We start from the raw sequence: 21,571 nt of genomic DNA on the forward strand, positions 1-21,571 counted from the left end.
TAAATATATTTAAAATTTGAACAATAATCCAGGTACATCACGAGAGTTGATCGTATTAAAACTCTTCTCATATTTATCATTTCACGAGAGTTGGCTTATATTAAAACTGTACTCATATTTAGAATTTCTATCCCATTTTTATCAAAATAAAACTTCCGTTGTTTCAAAATGATTAAACACCATATTAACGTTTCTTAACTTCAAAAATGGTAGAGAGTAAATTAAGAAAAAATGTGGACGAAATAAGCAGCTGTTTTGCCCATTGTTGACAGCTTAGTTTGTTAGGGACTCGGAATCCCACACAATGCGCGTCCTGATCTGCTTACCAATTCCACTGGTCACTTTTGATCTCTCGTTAAGGTTAACGTATACATTAGAAATTAAAAGATATAAACCAAATGATGATGATAATTTTACGGGTTTCATTGTTCACAGAAACAAATGTTTGGTGGAAAATTGATCCAGACGCTACACGAGAAGAAAGTTAGGTTGGTCGGTTGAACACAAACACGGTATCTCAAGCATCGAAGCAAACTATAGGGGATGACATTCGAGGAAACCATTCATGCCAGGCTCATTCTTCAGAGATTTTCTCGCGGTTTCTATCCTCTGCCTCAATTCATACAGGTCCGTATCCAAATTTCAAATGAATTTCGATATGTATGTGCATTTTTATTATGTATGTTTCGCTGAATTTGGGGCCGACTTTATGGGTTTGAATTATCTGAAGGATCAATATCAATCAATGATTTTTATAACGGGGTTTATTAGAGGGGAGATTTCAAAGGGTACCAATTTGGCCCGCAGCTGAATTTTGTATACCTGCTGCTTATTTTGGCTGGTATTCGTTGTATGGTCCGTGGGATATGATTTCATGTTATGTTTTGAATTTGTCTTCTTTGTTCCAATGACTTTGAGCATTTGGGTATCTGTTTAGGGCCAGGGCATTTGCAACGGTTTCTCTCTGCTGTGTTGCGTTTCCCTTTGGATTCTTTCATGGCTTCACTCTTTTGTGCACATCCCTAATTTTAGGCATGGTTTGCCTATTTTAATGTTCTTTCTATTCCCTTTGGAACGCATGACTAACAGTTGCTCCCCTGGGTCACCGGGACTGCCATGACCGAAATAATAAAAGGACAAACGACGGCGATTGAAAATCCTTAAGCTGTTTGTGCTTGACATCCTAAGCCAAGGCAAGTATTTGATAACTTGGCTTAGAGGAGTATGGGAGTTACTTACGAAAGGGTGTCGACGACTTCTCGGATTCATTCCCTCTTAAGAGGAACAGGGCATACATATCATGTAACATATCTGCCTGTGCTGAAATGGTGAACAGGAGATATTTATTTCCTGTGCCCTGATGGATTGAGTACATTTTTTGGAAACCATCAGCAGGAGAAGTGGGAAAGAAATGGCTAGAGGAACGACCTCTCGGATTCATTCCCTCCTAAAAAAAATGTGATTTTTTGCTTGGGAAAATAATTAAGTGTAATTGGGAATTGCCATAATTAGCCATTTTCAATACTGGTAGAGTCAATCCCAAGCTCTGGGACGGAAGTGGAAATGGGACCTTAATCGTTCATTCCAAACCTGGGAACAGAAGTGAGGCCCATGATGGAAATGGGACCTTCATCGTTTATTTATTCCAAACCAGAGAACAGAAGTGGGGCCATGAGCCCTTGCATTGGGATAAAATCAGCAAGGGTCTGAAAAACCAAAAAATCGTAAAAATCTGGAAAATATCGGTAAAAATCCGCAAACATCGGCAAAATCAAGATACCTTTGGTAAAAATTGATAAACATCGGCTAGGCTAAAAAATCGGATTTTGAGATAAAATAGGAATGTTATCAGATATTCACAACACAATAATTTATTCCCTCCTAAGATGAGCAGGGCATACATATCCTATAATATACCACACAATAATTTATTCCCTCCTAAGATGAGCAGGGCATACATATCCTATAATATACCTGTTTGTGTTGAAATGATGAACATGAGAAGTGGGGAATAAATAGATACAGGGGCTCCTGAACCCCACTTCTGTTCCCAGTTTTGGAATAAATGATGAAGGTCCCATTTCCGCTTCCGTCCCAGAGGCTGGGATTGACTCTACCGGTATTGAAAATGACTAATTATTGCAATTCCCAATTACATTAAATTCTTTTCCCAAGGAAAAAAATCACATTTTTTATTCCCAAAAGAATGGAAAACCGAGTTGTCTTTATTGCGACTTTTTGGAAGCTTTTTTGGTGGATTTTTCCTGTCTAATTTCTCTAAAATCCAGCAGGAATTCATTGAAATCACAAGCTTGTTGATTAACACCTGCACAATAAAAGTGACCCAGGGTTTTTCAGGGTGCTGAATCCATACAGTCAAAAAACTGGCTTAAATAACACAAATCAAGATTTCACCTCAATTTTTTCCACCAGATTCCCGCTCCAGAAACTCCAAAAAATCGAACTAAAACAACTCCAGGAAAAACACCTTTTTCACCTGCAGTGTTAATTACAATTAGTTGTCTACAAACCTCTTCTAATTGCTTCACTGTGAGAACGTCCATGCCTAATAAGTATGAAGATGTGTTTGAGCCCTGAGCTTCACTATACTAAATAATTTATTTAGCAGACGGCCTTGGGCCACAGCGACCAAAACGAGTGAAGTTGTAAACTGATGAACTGCGATGATTATAAATTCGTCAGCAGGGTCGATCTTTTAAGCCACTGTGTGTTTGAAGAAGGATGGAGCTCTTGGGTTGGTCACTTTTTATTGAGCCTAATCTCATTCATCATCCCAAGGATAACAAAGTTGAGAAGGAAATTTGGGATACCATCAAAACTTTCTTTTGAACAATGAACACTACTTAGGTTCACCAACTTGAAACTAAACTCGACAATTTCATGATGGGTGACTTTGACATGGTTTAGCAGTATATTGCAAGGTCTAAAAAGTTGAAGGATGGCATTATTCAAGCAAGAGGAAAAGGAAGATCAGATTTGGAACTTGTAAGTGTTGTTCCGAAAAATATCTCTCCAACATTCAAATTTTTTGTTCTTATATTCTATCACATTCTTTTCTTTGTCAAGGATCCTCTACCTCCTACCCTTGTGCAGTTTTTCTCTGATCTCATTCAACATTAGTTACTTTTAGGAGATGGTTGAACTATGGCCATTAGACCATGCCCATCCAAGGCTAACCCTGCTTAAATTTGAGTATCCGATTGGGGTCAAGGAGAATATTTAAAATCCTGCAAGAAGAATAAAGTCATAAGGTGGGCTGCCCCTTCAATTCTTGCCCTGCTTGTATTTAGAAAATTAAAGATCTTACAAGATTTATAGTAAGCACTAAAGACCTTTTTGATGAGAATGTTGGATCTCCTCATAGCGCATATTTGGCAGGACACTCACATTTTGGTCCTCTTCTTCTCAGCAGTAGTGGATTGCTGATTTTGGAGCTACCTGATACGTGACCAAAGATTAACATCTTTCTAATTGTTGATAGAACCATTGTGGAGATAAAGTGGTTATTGGTGGCAATTCAGCCATATAGGTTGCAGGTTGTGGTTTAGTATGTAAGTTAGGAGATGTTCTTCACGCTTAGGTGTTGGATCAAATATTCTTTCTATTTACCGTATTACACATGCCAAAAAGGTGGAATTCTAGCTGGATCATTAAGTTGTAAAGGACATGAGTGATGGATTTAGGGTGGTTGCCTCAAGATGTTGTGGTGAATTCAGTCATATGTTCAAAGTGGGGAAGACTTTTGCTTCCTTGAAGAAAAAGGAGTTTATTGCTATGGTAGCCAATATACCAACATGCTATGGCATGATTGCTTGTGTCACACCAATTTGGATCTTGGTGACATATGAGTGGACTACACATGGTTGTGGACCTTCCACAGATTTAATCACCTAGTAGTTCCTGTGAGGGGTGTGTAATGGGGAAACATCATTAGGTGTCCTTTCCTAAGGATGAAGATAGATGAGCTTCTTAACCTTGTGCATTGGTTCATAGTGATATCTATGGATCTATACCTACGTTGCAGGTGTTGGAAATTGGTTGTCATTGATGTCAACCCAAGCAACAGCCAGAAGAAGCCCCACATTTGTTGAGACACATGGATGAGAAGATCAGTGTTTTTGCTCACAAGTGACAAGACCATCATCATCTGACTGTCCTTATCATCATGTAGGTGGCACACCACATAAATCCTCACGGTTGAGGGGATATGTCTTGTCAAATTTGGAGCCCCATTGTGTGGTCAAGGTGCACCAAAATGAGATGCTAAACGCAACTTGATGGTTGGTTAAATTTGGGATTATTTTTCAAGAGAATCTTGGATAATTTATATTGTTTTTTGAGCAGTCCAAATTGGATCTCCAAATGTGATGACTTTCATTATGAAACCAGTCTCAAATGAAGAATCATGTCGACTCCCTAAAAGGTTTTCCATTGGAGATCAAGTTAGCCTTAAAAAATTAAAATTATTGTGTAAAAATTAAGGTTGGCTCCTTGGGGTTAAGGGCTAGTCAGCCCCCCTTCAAGACCCCTCTTTCATGTATAAATAAGAACTCGGTGCTCTCCAAAAGGGCATCATTCTTTCATGCTCATCTATTGTTCTATTTGATTTCAAGAGGCCTGTGTAGTCATGCATAACAGGAGGAGAAGCTTAGAGAGATATTGGGCTTAATTTCTATATTTTGCAGTGGTGATTCTTCGCTGATCAGAGGTCACTAATCTGAGGCTCATTACGGATCTTTCTGTGTCTTTTTTAGGCCTGTTCTGAGGCCCTTCGTTGGAGGATTTCAGCAGCTTTCTGAGGTATAGCGTTTTGGCCCTCCCGAGGCCCATTCAGAGGTCATTTCACACTGTTACTGAGACTGTTCTGTGGCACTTTCGGCCCTACTGGGGAGGTTTATCTCGCACTGATCCTGAGGCTGGTTTGAGGTTTTTACAAGGGCTTCCTGTAGCTTGTTTCAAGGTTTATCTCGGCCTTTTAAGGCCTGTCCTGAAGCAGAATGTGCCATCTTTTTGAGTCTGTTTCTGTGGAGATGTCAAAGACTTTTCAAAGGTATATCCGAGCTGTTTGAAAGGGTCATCTGAGGCAAGTTTTCACTGGATCTGTGACAGTTTGAAGGCTAAGTCCGAGGCTCGAACTGATGTTATTTAACACCAAGGCTGAGGTCATATTCGTACCATATTTTGAGAAAAATTTCAAGTCTTTCTATATCAGAGAAGAGGGCCGCATTAATATTCGTAGAAGTCACTGTGAGTAGAAAGGAATCAAGGTCAGACTTTAATAGTATTTATCTGTGGTTGAATTCAAAAGTAGAGGGACAAATTCATATTGTCAAGAGACTGAGTTAAGGACTCTACAGGATCTGCTAAAATTTATACTTACATATAAGTCAGATTGAAGGGTTTTCAAAGGTACAATTTTACAGAGGTTAAGGGCTGATAAAGGGGCGTCTCCAAGTGCAAAGTATTTGGCAAAGTTTGAAGCAATCAGTGGCAGAAAAGGCACACCTTTCATTAGGTATGAGACAGTTTTTGCAAATTGTCATGTTTGTGTTTTTTATTGAATGCTGAGGGAAGTGTTTGATAAATCTAAAAAGTAGTCTTGAAGTTTGATAACAGCTTGACAGTCTAGCAAGAGCTCCATTGTATATCTAGGCATATATCGGCAGAGTTAGTAGTAAGTATTTAATTGAATATCATTGTAAGTGGGCCATTGCCCCTGGTATGGGAGCCCACATTTTCTATCTTGTATTTTCAGGGTGGTTGGGTGGTGTAAGGCGGAGAGTGAATTCTCCTTCAGGGTGGTTGCGTGGTATAAGGCGAAGAGTGAAGTCTCCTTCAGGGTGGGGCCTGAGAACACTTCAGGGTGGCAGAGTGGTGCTAGGGCAAGTTGGAGCTTGCAGGGTGTTGAAGCATCTTGGTTGGGTGGTGTAAGGCAGAGAATGAAGTCTCCTTCAAGGTGGTTAGGTGGTATAAGGCGAAGAGTGAAGTCTCCTTCAGGGTAGGGCCTGAGAACACTTCAGGGTGGCAGAGTGGTGCTAGGGTAAGTTGGAGCTTGCAGGGCGTTGAAGCATCCTTCCAGTTGGAGCTAGTAATTCTAGGGTGTTGGTGCATCCTTTCAGTTGGAGTTGATAAAGCCTCCTTCTAGAATCAAGGTGTTGGCACATCCTTTAGTCATAGTTGATAAAACCAAGGGGTTGGATCTCTTTCCAGTCATTGCTGGAGAATCTTGGAAGTTGGAGCTTCATGTTGATGTAATTTTCAAGACATATATTAAAAGCGTTCATTGGTTCATATATTAATAGCGTTCAATGGTTTTTTCTCGGAAGGGTTTCCAACTAAAAATTCTTGCGTACTATTCATGTGATTATAATATTTTATAGTTTCATGAATCTATCATGAATACAATATGATATATAATAGCATTAAGAATATAATACACCCTAAAACAAAACATAACCAAAAATAGTGTTCATAAATCAATAATATTGATCCTGGAATAATAGTAATATTAATCCTAAATAAAATAAATACAATAAATTATGATCAGTATATGATAAATAAAGTATAAATATTATCGAGAAATATTTATAATATGTATATTAATACACAATTTGTATTAATTATTAATATGGTATTCTAAAACTTAACATCACTAGCTTAATGTTAATAGCTCATAAGAGTAATGATATCTTCATTTCCACATTAGAGGCTTACATCAACAATGCTTAATGAGTAAGGGAGGCTCTCACTAATTATGTGATACCAGGACAATAAATAGGAGCCGTCCTTTACTACATGTCATCGTGTCATGTATTTTGAAGAGGTATGGTGCTTGATAAATTACTTATAGCTATAAGACAAGACTATGAGGAATCTATGGGGGTCATGGTGTTGGCAATTCAATGTAAAGAAGGGCACAACAAGTTGGATAATGGTGGTTGCACTTGCTCCTATCTAATTTTTTTCCTCCAATTCCTACAATATTTAGAAATATTGGCCTAGCCTCTATTGATACAATCTCAAGCCCTTGACATGCAAGAACATCATAATGTGCAAACAAAACCTGGCCACTTGAAATAACCTGCTAGTGGTTCATAAGGGGACAAACTTCCACTGCTTCCAGATGCCTCTGGGTCTTGGGCTATGGACCTATTCCTCATGTTAAAGGAAGAAGAGTTCTTTGCTAATAAAAAGTAATTTTAGGTCATACTGTAGGACTTGTTACTTTCCAGATGTACCTAGCAAATAAAGGAAGAAGAACCATCGAAGTTGGACAAGGCACTGATTAAAGTTTCAACTCCAGAAGTCTTGCAGGTCAATTTTGCCCCTTCTTCTTCTCTCTTCTTTCTGTATGCAATTTTCGTACCTCATGGGGGAATTGTAAAAATGTTACTAGCATGATGAACTTATGTAAAATGCTTAGCCCATTGGGACCTGGTTATTAAGGAAGTTGCTCTAGAGTGTTTTTTGTTCACCTAATTGTTTTTGGCTTTTTAGCGATTAATAATTAATTGAATTTTTTCACTCATCCTCCAAAGTTGGAATGCATCTTAATAACTAGGCCCTAAAGGTGTTATCTAAGTCGAAGGTCAATGTATATTACCATGCTAGGCATTATCTAAGTCTTACGGAATTGCAGTAGGTTTTTGTATGATTTTTTAATAGTCAAAAATTTCCCACAAAAACGAGAATTTTTAATTAAAATTCATGTAACAAATAAAAAGTGGTACTAGGAGGTTTCATATGGCATGCAGGTACTCATTTTTCATCCCCAGAGTACCCACTTTACCTTAATACCCCCTTTTTGGTGAAAAATATTGATTTTTCCTCGTGAAAATCAATTATTTACTCAAAAAGGTGAATTTATTAGCTTCCTATTTTTTAGGAAACATGTTTTCACGTGTTGTCAGTCTCGCTGAGACTCACAATTAGTCAATATTAAATAATGAGTTGGAGACAATTCAAGGGGAGTTAAGTCAGAAGTTTTTACTTATCTCTAGTCTCACCAAGGCTCATGAGTTAAGCCACGAGTTCAAGGATGAGTTTGGCCGAGTTGGGAGGTTGAGTGGGCTCATTGAGTTAGGCCGAGTTAAGAGCCAAGTTAGGTGGAGTTAAGAGGCCAAGATAGTCCGAGTTGAGTAAGGCATAGTGCGAGTTCACTCCTCTTGGAGACTCACACTCCTTTCATGAATTCGCACTCTCTCTTGGGCTCGCATTCCCTCTTGGGATCCATGCATTTCCCTTAGGAGCTCCTCCCTCTTTCCTATAAATCAAAGTGTCCCCCTCTATTGTGAGCTAGTGGTGGAAGCCTGGAAGGGTTAGAAATTGGGCAAGAGAATGCTATTGTAATTGCTTATCATTTGGACTAAAAAGGCTTTGGAGGTTACATGGTGTACTTGATTTGTGTGGTTGCTTGAATTTCATGTGAGGTAATATTGTTTCTTTTTATGCATGTCTTGAATCTTGTTGTTATAGGCTTTTATAGGGGCATTGCTGCCCATAGGAGAGGATAAACAAACTTTGCTGTTTTTTTATCTTCTTGTTGTCTTGTATTTTGGAATTGAAAATTACATGTGCTTCTAGTTTGATTGTCATGTTTTTTCTAAATTTCATATACAAGATTTCACCTATTTTAGCTACTTCCTTGGCAAGATATTAAGGAGTTGCAGGTGCCTCAAGATTGAAGGATTGGATCCTCCTTGGGTGGAGTATCCATTGTCCTTCAACATATAAGGAGCTACATTCCCACCAAGCACTAAGTCTAGTCTCCATTTGCCGGAAGATTCCACCCAAATATCTCTCTCTTCTCTTCTTGCTCACAAATTCTAAAAATCTCATAAAATTCTTGGTTCACATTTCTGAAATTTCGTTGTCAAATCTAGCGTACTAAAGGCTAGGCATCAACAAAAAATCAGCTAAGAAAGGTTGCTCTACATTCACTTTTCTTAGTTGTTTTAGAGTAGAAGTTTCATTTTTTTTTGAAATAAATTTCACTTGGAAATTTTTGGCATTTTTCTACTAACAATTGTGGGTGTTCCCAAAGTGTTTTGGGGCATCTTTCACCACTTTTGTTCCCTGAATTTTTGCAGGTCCGCGAACATACAAGGGGAGGTGCTGCCAAATTTTCATCAAATTGGACCATCCAAGGAACCTAGTGTTGAATTTGTAACTATGGTTAGTCTTCATAATGTATATATGGCCACTTGTTGTATTTATATTAATTATTGTAAAGCATATTTGAACTCTATAGTCAAAAGAAAATTATATTTTGAGTCAAGTCCCATTTGGACTTTTGAAAGAAGGAAATTTGAATTTTTAAAATTGAAATTTTTGGCTCCAAGTTTGTCAAGTTGGCCTCCCTCCAAGTCAAGTCAGCTCAGACAAAAGACACACCCATTTCACCCAACAAATCACTATATAAAGGCAGCTTGAGCTCATTTTCTCACCACCAATTCACACTCTCAAGAAGACAGTTTTTGGGCATCCTAGTGAAGATCAAGAAGGACGAAAAGTGGACAAATTGGATCTCTTTCTCTCTCTTTCAAGCTCACACGTGTGGATAGACTCTCTCTCTGCAGTTTGCATATTTCTAGGTAGTTTCTGTTGCAAGGACCATAATTTCTGGGCAGTTGCTAGTGGCCGAAATCCTGGGATTTTGGCAGTTGCAGGAGGGTTCAGGGTCAAATTAGGCAGAGCGAAGTGTTGGATTAGGTTGGGAGGCTTGACTTGGACGGTTTGACTGGGTGTGACCTAGTTGATGACTAGTAGGTTTAGGTGTGCCCCTTGTTGAACATAAGAGTTTCTCTATTGAAAACGTTGTTGGGTTTTTCCCCTTGTGGGTTTTCCTAAGGTAAATCTTGCCTTTTCTTTGTGTGTTGTGATCTCTATTATTTCACTGTTCTTGTATGGTTGAATTTTTGAAGTATAATTGCTGAATGACATATTGGAATAATTAAAGGAATATCAACATAAAAAATAATCATCAGTTTTTCAGAAATATTGCGCTAGTCTCTATTGCACTTATAAAATCAACACCTGGAAGAAACCCATAACTATCCTCTTTATAAAAAAAGGTAAAAACCATCGTTTCCCTTTATTCACAAGGGATACTTAGCATCTATGTCACATGGTTTAGGTTCGAATTCAGGTTTGGCAATGATTAAGTTCGATTCAAATTCAAATATATATATTTTAAATTTATGTTGAAGGTTGTATGTTATATATATATATATATATTTTAAGATTTATATATAATTATTTTTCAATATATATACTTCTAAATTTTAAATTTTCCTATAACAAATTTTTTTAAGGGTAGTTCATGGACACTGGGTGGCCGCTACATCCATGAGAAAAATCCAGGTAGATCAACCCAAAGGGATCTACCCATCGGCCAAACAAGCAGGGCCTAACCCCAAGGGCGTCGAGGAGATTTGACCCCGTGACCTCCCAATTGGCGAGGTACTTGGCAACGGGAACTCGATCAACTGAGCTAACCCTTGGGGCTAAAGTTTCCTATAACAATTATAGTGAACTATATTTTAATTTTTAACTTTTATATGTAAACTTAAAATTAAAATACAAAAGAAAACATTAATAAACGTATGTAAAAATTAAAACCTAAGTCTGTCTATTTTTTAGGCGACTAAGTAACGAATCGTTGGCTGTCTGCTGAATCTATAAACCAACAAAGATTTGTTTTTTAGGTGACTGAGCAACAGAGCATTGGCTGCTTGCTTAATCTACAAACCGAAGGTTTTGTTCACTTTGTAGCATAGTGTTGTCACCTGTGTAGTGAAGATTTTAGTCAAAAGAGACAAGTTTGGACTGAATGATGTTTCAACCACGTGGCAGACTCGCAGAGTGAGCCATCGAGTTGTGCGACAAACTCATGGAGTGAGCCATCGAGCTGTGTGGTGAGATGAATTATGATGTGACCAACTGAGAGGATTGATCAAGATTACCCATTTTTGCTCATTAAAATATGTAAAATTGGTAAGCGAACGATACAGCCAACGAACCTCATGGCGAACCTTATCGAACATGCAATTTTTTTTGAGGTTCGCAGAATTTCAGAACTTAAGTTTCAAATTCGGGGAACCTTGTGACTTAGCCTGACATAATAATAACCATTGTAATTTTGAGGAAGCTAGGAGAGTCTCCTAGGCATCCCATTCTCCCTACCCAACGGGGGTCTTGTGTGTTTCTTGTCTTATTTTTGTGGTTTCCTTAACTTGGTTAAAATTAACTTAAAGGACCCATGCACAACAAACATTCATTTTTTTAGCTTAGATTTTGTTTATTTACATATTTCGTTTCTTTATGTTTTATATTAGATTTTTTATATTAGATTTCCATTTTTACAAAAGTAAGAAATCTTTCCCCTCCAAGTCCTATTATGCTCTCGGCCATTACAAGCAAAGCTTGATCCTTGGCATGATTCAGAGAGGACTTGTGTGGGTTGAATTGTTTAATAGGGAAGACCTCTTAGCCATTTATCGTGAGTTTGGGAACAATACTATTGACTTGTGAAATCAGGGGAATACTCATTGAAACTAAGCTTCTTCCCATTGGATCTTCGAGCAACCTTCTCAATCCCATTCGAAGGATAGAGGTGAAAGAGGAAAGAAACATTAGAGTAGTTTTACCTTTTTGCAGTCACACGGGTCACATACTTGCCTCCCCATTTTACACTCACTAATAATTCCAAGTGAAATCAACTTAATAAAATTAACAAAGAGCATTCTCCAAAACATTTCGACAACATACTTCATTGGTCCACAATTGCATTACCGAGGTCTCTTTCAACAACACAAGCATTTACTTTTGGCATTGATCTATCTTGTTATTTATTTTTATCATTTGATTATATGCTTGTCAATCATATGCTACTGGTTAATGTACTCGTGTAACCAAATTAACTCCTATAATAATTTCTTATTTGATATAGCTTAATTAGCCTTAGTTATTTTTAGGTACTATCCCCTTTGGGTTCGCTAGGAGTTACCCTAGACGAAGGAGTTGAGATTGAGTGACAACAACTCGATTCGAGACTTGCCTCCAAGGCCACTCTTAGTGGATTGAATATTTCTTCCATGTAACCCAAGGTGTAGATTAGGCGACAACAGGACCAATAGGTGGTTTTAGCCAGTCACTAATATCCACTAAATACCTAATATCCCATTTGATCATCATTGAGTGGAGGGGTTGTGTAATATTTAGAAGCACCTAGCCTTTAGCCCCATACATGAAGCCTGGATGTTAGAACTTGGTTGTAGTTTAACCTCATGCCTAGTAGGAAGTGCTCCTATCTATTTATATCTAAGATTGGTAAAAATTGTAATAGATATTATAAATTTTAGAGAATTAGTAGCCAAATGCATTGTTTTTCGCATGTAATCTTTGTAACTATACCCTTTGTGTAACGTACCTAACCCCTTTGTTTCACATTTGAGGAATGGGGTAATTTTTTCTTTTGTTCCTTCATTGACGAATTCGGTGTGATTTCAGGATCCCATTTCCCTTTGAGATTACTATTTAGAGTCACCTTTGGAATTCGATCTTCCGGCTGGCAGGTCACTACTCCGGGTCCTCAAATCTTTCCGAACTCTCTAATTGAGGCCTTGCCCAGAATCCGATTTTTTGGTTGACGTGTCATGTCTCCGGGACCTCAAAGCATGTTGAACTTTCAAGTTGAGGTTTCCCCTGTAACTTGACCCATCGATTGACATATCATGACTCTAGGATAATGGCTAGCTCTCTTGCTAATGGCTTGCCTTGTTAGTGTGCGTCCTGCCACCCATCCTTCATCCATCCTATTGCTTGGTTCTTCCGATATTGCTTCCGCCATGATTACGGGCTTCTAGTGTTCCGGGGTGCCACGTAATCCTCCACGTGCTACCCACAGATGCCTCTGTGGCCCCACAACCTCGACTCCCACATCATAATACTTCCAGGTTAACAACCCCAGCGGATAGAGAGGTTCTCTGTCAACCAGTACGCCATCAACTGACGTTTCGTGGTGCCTGTGATTCCCCGGAACATTCAGCGATTCGTGTTTACGGGTTCTTGACCTTTGGGGTCTAAACATTGCTTGGGTGACATCATGTCGACATCATTCACACCACGTGTTGACCTACGAGAGGTCCAAGTGTCACCTGTATGTGGCTCTTGTAGTTACCCAAAACTCCCAACTACTTGCCACCTTCCCTTCAAGACGTCATGCTGACATCATCTCCACTCTAACGATGAGACGCCACGTGTCTGGGTTATAAAGAGCTAAAATTAGTAGACGGGAACCCTCGAACCTGAAACCCTTCAAGAAATCATTCGCACAATTCCCCAGGGTTCCGAGCTTCTAGGGTGGCCACCTCCGGTAGCTTCCCTGCTTGACGGATCCGAGTGATGGAAGAAATCTCCATCATTGTCTCTCGACAAAACCCCAATGCCCTTTACCGCTAAGTCCCCCGACTCTAATTTAAATTATCTTCCGGCTTCAAGCTCTATGACCTTTTTGCCCTGTCCTTCTGACCAATCACATGAGTGGAATCTGGTTCCACTAATTGGAATCCTCTGTTGATTAGGGTTTGAATGGCCAAGGGATAAGGTTAGCCCAACTTTTCCTATAAGTTCATGGCCTCACTCCTCTATGCTGCTATAAGGACCAATCATGTGAGGGGAATTTGGTTCCACTAATTAGAATCCTCTGTTGACTAGGGCTTGACTGTCCAAGGGATAAGGTTAGCCCAACTTTTCCTATAAGTTCACGGCCTCACCCCTCTGTGCCGCAATAAGGCTTTCCTCCTCATTCCCACTGTTGCACACATTTTGTCCAAAGTTCCATTTTGGACATATTGGCAGTTCACTCTTGAAAGCATATATCTTATAAGCGAGCAATTGCATCTTGGTTATCTTGTATATCTTGTTGGCACTTTGTCTTGTATAAGATTGTCTCTTTATTTCATTAAGTACTCTTGTATTAAAGTTAATCAATACTAAGTACTTGAGCCTTAAACGATCTTACCTCAAGACTACTCAATCATCCCTCTGTTAATCACATCTTGCATCTCTTTTCATCATAATAACATTTTCCTTAGCAACAATTGTCCATCCTGTACTTGGTCCTAAATTTCTTAGCAAGATAGTTGACTCCACAAGGCATTGGTATCAATTGTCTAAATCGAATCATTTAAGTCTTGCTAGATCTAAACAAGTATTTGGTCGCTCAACTGTGTCTCCCGCACTGGTTGGTTCCCAACTAGTCTTTCTTCATTCCATTTTTGTAGGGTCCACCCCCCTTAGTTTGCTGTTGGGAGACAACTTAAACGGTGAGATTGGGGATTAGGGTGACAGCCCCCGATCCGAGCCATTGTTAACTGAGAACTGGAAGGGAATGAGGAGAATGAAAGACTTTGGAATGAATACAATGAATATGGAGTGGGGTTGAAATGATGATAGGGGTAAAATACTGATGGATGAATTTGTATTGCATCTGCTTTGTACTTGCACAACTTTCCAGATCTGATTTTAAAGGACTGATATTATGCTTGATCTTATTAATCGGACCTTGATGTGACAAGCGGTCCAATGATGAAGGGTTAAGGTCATAACGATTAACACATTTTATAAAATTTTTCAATCTTTTGTTGTTTCATCCATAATTAAAATCTAAATTTTTACATGAAAATACAACTCAAATATTCTTGCATACCTTTTCTTTTGATATTCTCCCTGCTTTTGAATTTGATATCTTTCTTGCTGTTGAATTTGATTTTGATTGCAAAACTGTGAATTGGCTGCAGAATGATAAGGATTCTATCTCTGCTCCTTATTCTCAGACTTCTTTATTGATTAGAAGAAGGCTTCCTTATTGGTGGTGGTGGTGCTGATGATGATGACTAATAAAACACTAATATAAATGTAGTTTTTGGCACCTGAAAAGAAAGAGAAGGATAAAAGAAATAAGGACAAGAAAAAATGTTTTTGAAAATTTAAATTGCCAAGAAATCTTGGTTTTCAGTTAAGATTTTCTGCATAAATATGTCAACATAGTTGGTTTTCATATTTGTACTTTATTTTTTATTGTTTATATATATATATATATATATAATTTTTTTCCCCAAAAAATTACAATGAAGTTGGAAGGTGAGGAGAAAAATCCTCTTCTTTAACCAACTTAAATTTAGATTTCTCTTGCAAATATTTGACAAATTCTTCCCTCGTTAGTGGTTTATGATATAATCTTAATCTTTGACCATTAACAAGGAAAGTAATTTGTTCATTATCAATAGTTTTGATCTTGATTGCTCCAGTATAAAAAATAGTGTCAATCTCATAAGGACCAAGCCAATGAGTTTGAAATTTCCCTTGAAAATCATTAAACTTGGAATAAAAAAGAAGAGCCCAATCACCTTGCTTGAACTTTTTAGCTTCGATAAACTTGTCATGCCACTTAGATATTTGCTGGTGAACTATGCTAGTTCTTTGAATAACATCTTGTCGAATTTCACCGAGCTCATTCAATTGAGCCAACCTTTGTTTATGAGCTTTTGAGAGATCAAGGTCCAATTTGACTGCTGTTCTCAATGTCTCCACTTATAATTCAATTGGAAGCAAGACTTGCTTCCCATAGACAAGCTCATAAGGAGTATGCCCAGTTGTGTTTCTCCATGTGGTTCGATATGCCCATAATGCTTTTGGAAGCTTTTCTGCCCAATCCTTTCTATGCAAATGCACAATTTTGGTAAGAATTGCTTCAAGAATTTTGTTGGTAGATTCCACTTGCCCATTGGCTTGTGGATGATATGGAGTAGACTTTCGATGCTTGATTTTGTATTGCTCCATGATATTTTGCACCAACTTTGATGTGAATTGAGTACCTTGATTTGTTACAATTTCTTTTGGAACACCAAAACGAGTGAAGATATCTTCAAAAAGAAATGTAACTACAACATTTTCAGTTGCAAATAAAATAAGTTTAACTTCTACCCATTTTGTAACATAATCCGTGCAAACAATTATATATCTTTTTTGTTTAGATGGAGGATTTATTGGTCCAACAAAATCTAGAGTCCATTTTTCAAAGGGTTCTATAAGTACCTGAGTTTGTAGAGACATCTCATCCGATGGAATGGGTTTCCCCATTCTTTGACAAGTATCACATCTTTTAACATATTATTTGGCATCTTTAAAAATAGATGGCCAATAATATTCGAAAAGAAGGATTTTGTAAGCAATTAGTTTAACATCAAATGGTCCTCCACATGGTTCATCATGACAAGCTTTCACAATTTCAGGTATTTCATCTTCTTGAACACATCTTTATATAATCAAATTAGGTCCAGTTTTGTATAATTCCCCATCTATCCAGTAATAAGGTGCACTGGTTTTGATCACTTTTTGCTTTTCTCTAGCTGATAGTTGTGGAGGTAAATTTCCTGTAGCCAAATAATTAGCAATATCTGCAAACCAAGGTGTTTTAGTAGATATTGTAAAAAGATATTTATCAGGAAAATTATCTTTTATAGGAACATCTTCATTATTATTTTGCAATCTAAAAAGAAAATCAGCAATTCTGTTTTCTTTCCCTCGTCTATCAAGAATAATAACGTTGAATTCTTATAGTAGTAACAACCATCTTGTAACTCAACCATTAGTAATTTGTTTGTCCATTAGATATCTAATGGCAGAATGATCTGTATGAATAAAAATCTCATAACCAGTAATGTAATGACAAAATTTATTAATGGCATGAACAACAACTAAAAACTCATTTTCTGTTACAATGTAATTTAACTCTGCAGGAGTCAAATTTTTACTTGTATAGTAAATGTCATAAGGAGTTAAATTTTTTGTCCCAAGAGCTCCTAGGGCTGTATATGAAGCATCAGTAGAAATATGAAAAGGAAGAGTCCAATTAGGTCCTCTTAAAATTGGTGCTTCAGTAATCTTTTGTTTCAATGTCTCAAATGCTTTCTGACAGTCAGGATTCCAAGCAAATTCACAATCTTTTGTAAGAAGTTTGAAAAGTGGAGAGACTATTTTTGTGAAATTTTCTATGAATCTTATATAATATCCAGTAAATCCTAGAAAACTTCTTACATCTCTTTGGCAAACAGGAATTGAAATTTTAGAAATTACTTCTACCTTAGATGTGTCCACTTTAATTCCATCACTTGAAATATGGTGGCCTAAAAAAATCCCTTCATTGAACATCATAAAACATTTCTCATGGCTTAATGAAAGGTTTGCCTCTTTACATCTAACAATAACTTTTTCCAAATTTTCCATTGCTTCTTCAAAAGTATCACCATATACAGTAAAATCATCCATGTACACTTCCACACAATCATGAATTAAATCAGAAAAGATACCTAAAACTGCTCTTTGAAATGTGGCAGGTGCATTACATACTTCGAAGAGAAGGACCCTATAGGCATATGTTCCTCATGGACATGTACAAGTAGTTTTATCCAATGTTGCGAACATCTTGATAACATCCCGATTTTATCTTGAAATCACGATTTTCTGGCCTAGCCATTGTTTGCCGATTTTTACCGATATTCCCCCGATTTTTACGTTTTTTTGGTTTTTCGACGCTTGCCGATTTTATCTTGATGCCGATGTTCGCAAGATTGGTTTTATATTGATCTTCTGGTGCTAGTTGGATTTGATTATATCCACTAAAACCATCTAAGAATGAAAAATACTTTTCCCTGCCAAGGTATCTAATACTTGATCTAGAAAAAGTAGTGGAAAATGATCTTTTAAAGTAGATTTGTTTAATTCTTTGTAATCAATGCACGCTCTCCATTTTCCATTTTTCTTAGGAACAATCACTAAAGGTGACACCCATTGACTATCTGATATTGGATAAATGAAATTCACATTAAGCAATTTTTGTAATTTCTCCTTAACAATTTCTCTCAGATTAGAATTCATCCTTCTTTGAGTTTGTCTAACTTGTTTGGAATTTTCTTCAATATAAATATGATGCATACAAGTTTTAGGATCAATCCTTTTCATGTCAGTGTATTCCCATGCATAAGTAGAGTAGTGTTTTTGTAGCATCTGAATCAATTTTCTCCTTTGAAATTCTTCCAAATTATTGTTAATATTCAATGTTTTATCTGCAAAAACATTCAATATTACATTGTTCTTGAAAACTTTGATCTTGCTCACAATATGAAGAAGAATCATTATTATTCATTAAATTTGTCAATTGATCTTCTTCATCTAAATGTGAAAAAGTATAAACTAGCTGCAAATCATCAAAGTCTTCATTATCATCATCTAAACAAATCTCACTTTCTATTCGGTAATTGTTTTTACAGGAGGATACAAGGTAAACTTCTTAGTGGAATTTTTATCAAAGATATACATATCACCAGATCTACAACTTATGAATGCATCAACTGTAGCTAGCCAAGGTTTTCCAAGGATCAATTGATGGCCTCCTAAATTATTCTTGGGAGTCAAAATCATAAAATATACAGGATATTCCCAAGAATGTAGCTAGCCAACGTCTTATAAGGATCAATGGATGGCCTCCTAAATTATTCTTGGGAGTCAAAATCATAAAATATACAGGATATTCCCAAGAATCTAGAGAAACGGACACATCTTCTAATACTCCATCCAGTTTGATAACAAATCGATCTGTTAATTGTAATAATGTAGGGGTATATTGATGATTAAGAAGCTTCAGTTGTTCCATTGTTTGTTTGCTCATCATATTAATGGTTGCTCCTAGATCAATCAAAGTATTTGGAATCTCAATACCATTGATATGAATTTTCACAATGGGACTACCTGGATCTAGATATTTTTGAATAATAGTTTTTCCCATCATGATGTCAGCAATTTTTCCTATCAATTGGATCTTTTTGACATATTTTCTTTTTTCTTCATGGTTTTCTAATACATAACTCCTTGATAGTTTTTGCAAATATTGGTATCTCCTTTATAGCCCGCAACAAAGGAATTTTAATGCAAATATTCTTAAGTTCATCAAGTATATCATAATCTGGTAAAACAATTTGCCTTTTTATTCCTTTATCAATCTTGAGTCTTTAAGGAAAAGGTGGATCTTGCAAAGAAACAAAAGGTTGTTCTACTAGAGGAACTGTAGGAGCTTGCTTTATTTGTTCATCCTTTGATAATATAGGAACATCTTCCTTTAGAGGAATGTTTTCTTGATCAAGATTTGCATCTTTCTCAGGAACTTCATTCTTTTTAGATTTTTGGATGACAGTTGTTGGTGACTTCTTTGGTAAAACCCTACCAAATCTAAGTTGAACATCATTTAGACCTAATGGGGTAATCATACAAGCTTGAAAATTTTGTCCTTTGACATTATAAATAGCTTGTTGATTTTTATTGTTTGGATTCAAAAGTGGTTGGGCAGGTAGTTGATTGGGTTTTTGAGGAAATGGTAATGAAAGTTGTTGATTTGAATTTTGAAATTGAGTTGGTTGAGGAGGATAAAATTGTGGTGGAAAAGAAGGATATGGTTGCTGGAACTGAGGAAATTGAGGATATTTGCCATAAGGATTTTGCCAACCTTGAGCCCAAGATGGATTTTGAGATTGTGGGGGCCAAGGTTTCCATGGCATGGGTGCAGTCCAATTATTTTGTGGTTGTGCATATGATTGAGTATTGAAACCTTGAGTCATATTCAATTGTTGATTTTGCCATGGTATTTTAGCAATAAAACAAAGAGATTCAACTTGACTTGTCTCAGCTTCTCCTTGGAAAACAACTTTAAGACCAGGTATTGAAGGACATTCCTTTGTATTATGATTTTTGGCACATATGACACAAATTTCTATACTATCAAGGGGACATTCTCTTAGGGCATGTTTCTTTCTACACTTGGGACAAAAAATAGATAATGCAACATTTTCAGCTTTGTGCTTGTTTTGTTTCTTAAGGGTATCTAGCTGTTCACTAAAACTCCCTGTTGTCGCACAAAATGTCTAGGCATTGCGACAACGGCTCTGATCGGGGGCTGTCACCTTGATCCCCAATCTCTCCGTTTAAGCTGTCTCCCTACAACAGGCTAAAGGGGGTAGACCCTATGAAAATGGAATGAAGGAGAACTAGTTGGAAACCAGCTAGTTCGGGAGACATAGTGAAGCGACCAAGTACTTGATTTAGATTTAGCAAGATTTACAAGATTTGATTAGATTTTAAGCAATTGATGCCAGTGCCTTATGGAGTCAATTATCTTGCTAGGAAATTTTGCAACTGCTGCTTGGATGAATGACTATCTTATATGAAGTGTAGATCCTAAAGCTAATATGAGATGCAAGAATTTTGGTTAATTTTAGTTAAATGTCTATCTAAGTTTTAACCCTTCGATCCTTTCTATATTGAGCCTGATTTCGTAGTAATTGGCAGAAAGAAGATAAGGTGAAGCACATTAAGGTGTGATTAACGATACCCCTCTTAAAAATCTAACATACCCGATGCCTCCGGCGCTGCAGAGAGCTGTGGCTCTAACAACTGCAAGGTCACCGTTTTAAGTACTATTAAAAGCAGACTTCTCAAGCAAAGATAGATGGATACCTATTTCTTTATTGACCAACCTTATGCTTGGAAGTAAATTTTATTTATGCAAAACTAACTTATATGCAAATGCACCAGATGATGAGAAGAAGTTAGACCCGAGGATTAAAAACACTTGTGTCGCAAAAGCCCTTAATCACCAAAATAAATTGCTCGCTTTATTGGATGAAGACTTGAAAATAAACCTCTGAAAATATTACAATTAAAGCACAAGCTTATTTCAAATCTTTTTGATACAATTAAAGACAACAAAAACTTTTTTGCAATCATTGTCAATAGATGCTCAAAAAATACTCAGTCTATGAAACAAAAGATATGCATTTTATCACAATTCCATGACAGAGTACTTGATTTTCAAAAGTTAGTTTTTAGGACAGCACTAAGAAAATTTTTATGACAGCAGCAATATGACAATGAAAATAGTAAGCTATCAATGATATCTTTATGCCAAAAATTTACCGAAAAGTTTCCAAACTTGCCCACATGAATTATAAAAAATTTTCAGCCTGTTATGATGTGATTTCCAAAATTATATCAGATTTGATATACTTATTACAGCCAGTAATTAAAACATGAAATAAGCCTAATGATGAATGCCCAACTCAAGAAATTAATTCTTTAATGTATTAGACAACTTAGGAACTGATTTTAGGCTAACCTACATGAAATTTTGCTATTGTCATATTTCAGACTTCAGAAACAGAATTATTCAGAAATAACAGTCACCCAAAATGTAGATCTAGGCCAAATTGTTGATACACATCAAACATAAATGACTTATTAATGTATTTAGCAAATTTTTTAGTTAATTTCAAACCACTTAGATGTGTTTTTCACCACTGTTAGAAAGATATATGACTACTGTAGCAAACAATGAGGAAAAAAATGGTTTAGAGATCAAACCCTTAGGCCCTAGGCCTTGAAGATCACTTGCCCAAGTTGCCAAAAAAAATTTCAATACCTGAAACACAATTTTTTACCA

At 36.9% G+C, this 21,571-nt stretch overlaps 1 protein-coding gene across 3 annotated transcripts in view; it reads left to right on the top strand.

Moving 5' to 3' along the window:
• Nucleotides 1-278: 278 nt before the first annotated feature.
• Nucleotides 279-21,571, top strand: part of LOC149175313 (uncharacterized) — a 55,783-nt gene continuing 34,490 nt past the window's right edge. For 2 of the 3 annotated variants that reach the window (XM_089419598.1, XM_089419597.1), the window contains exon 1: nt 279-627. The gene's annotated coding sequence lies outside the window, so the exon portion shown is untranslated. Of the gene's footprint in view, nt 628-4,775; nt 5,537-21,571 lie in introns of all 3 variants that reach the window. The other variant, XM_089419599.1, reaches the window with a different exon arrangement.

Source organism: Pinus tabuliformis, chromosome 4_1 (genome assembly GCF_031772625.1).
Source record: "Pinus tabuliformis cultivar Carrire ecotype Pingquan chromosome 4_1, CPIR1, whole genome shotgun sequence".
In the NCBI taxonomy this organism is placed as follows: Eukaryota; Viridiplantae; Streptophyta; class Pinopsida; order Pinales; family Pinaceae; genus Pinus; species Pinus tabuliformis.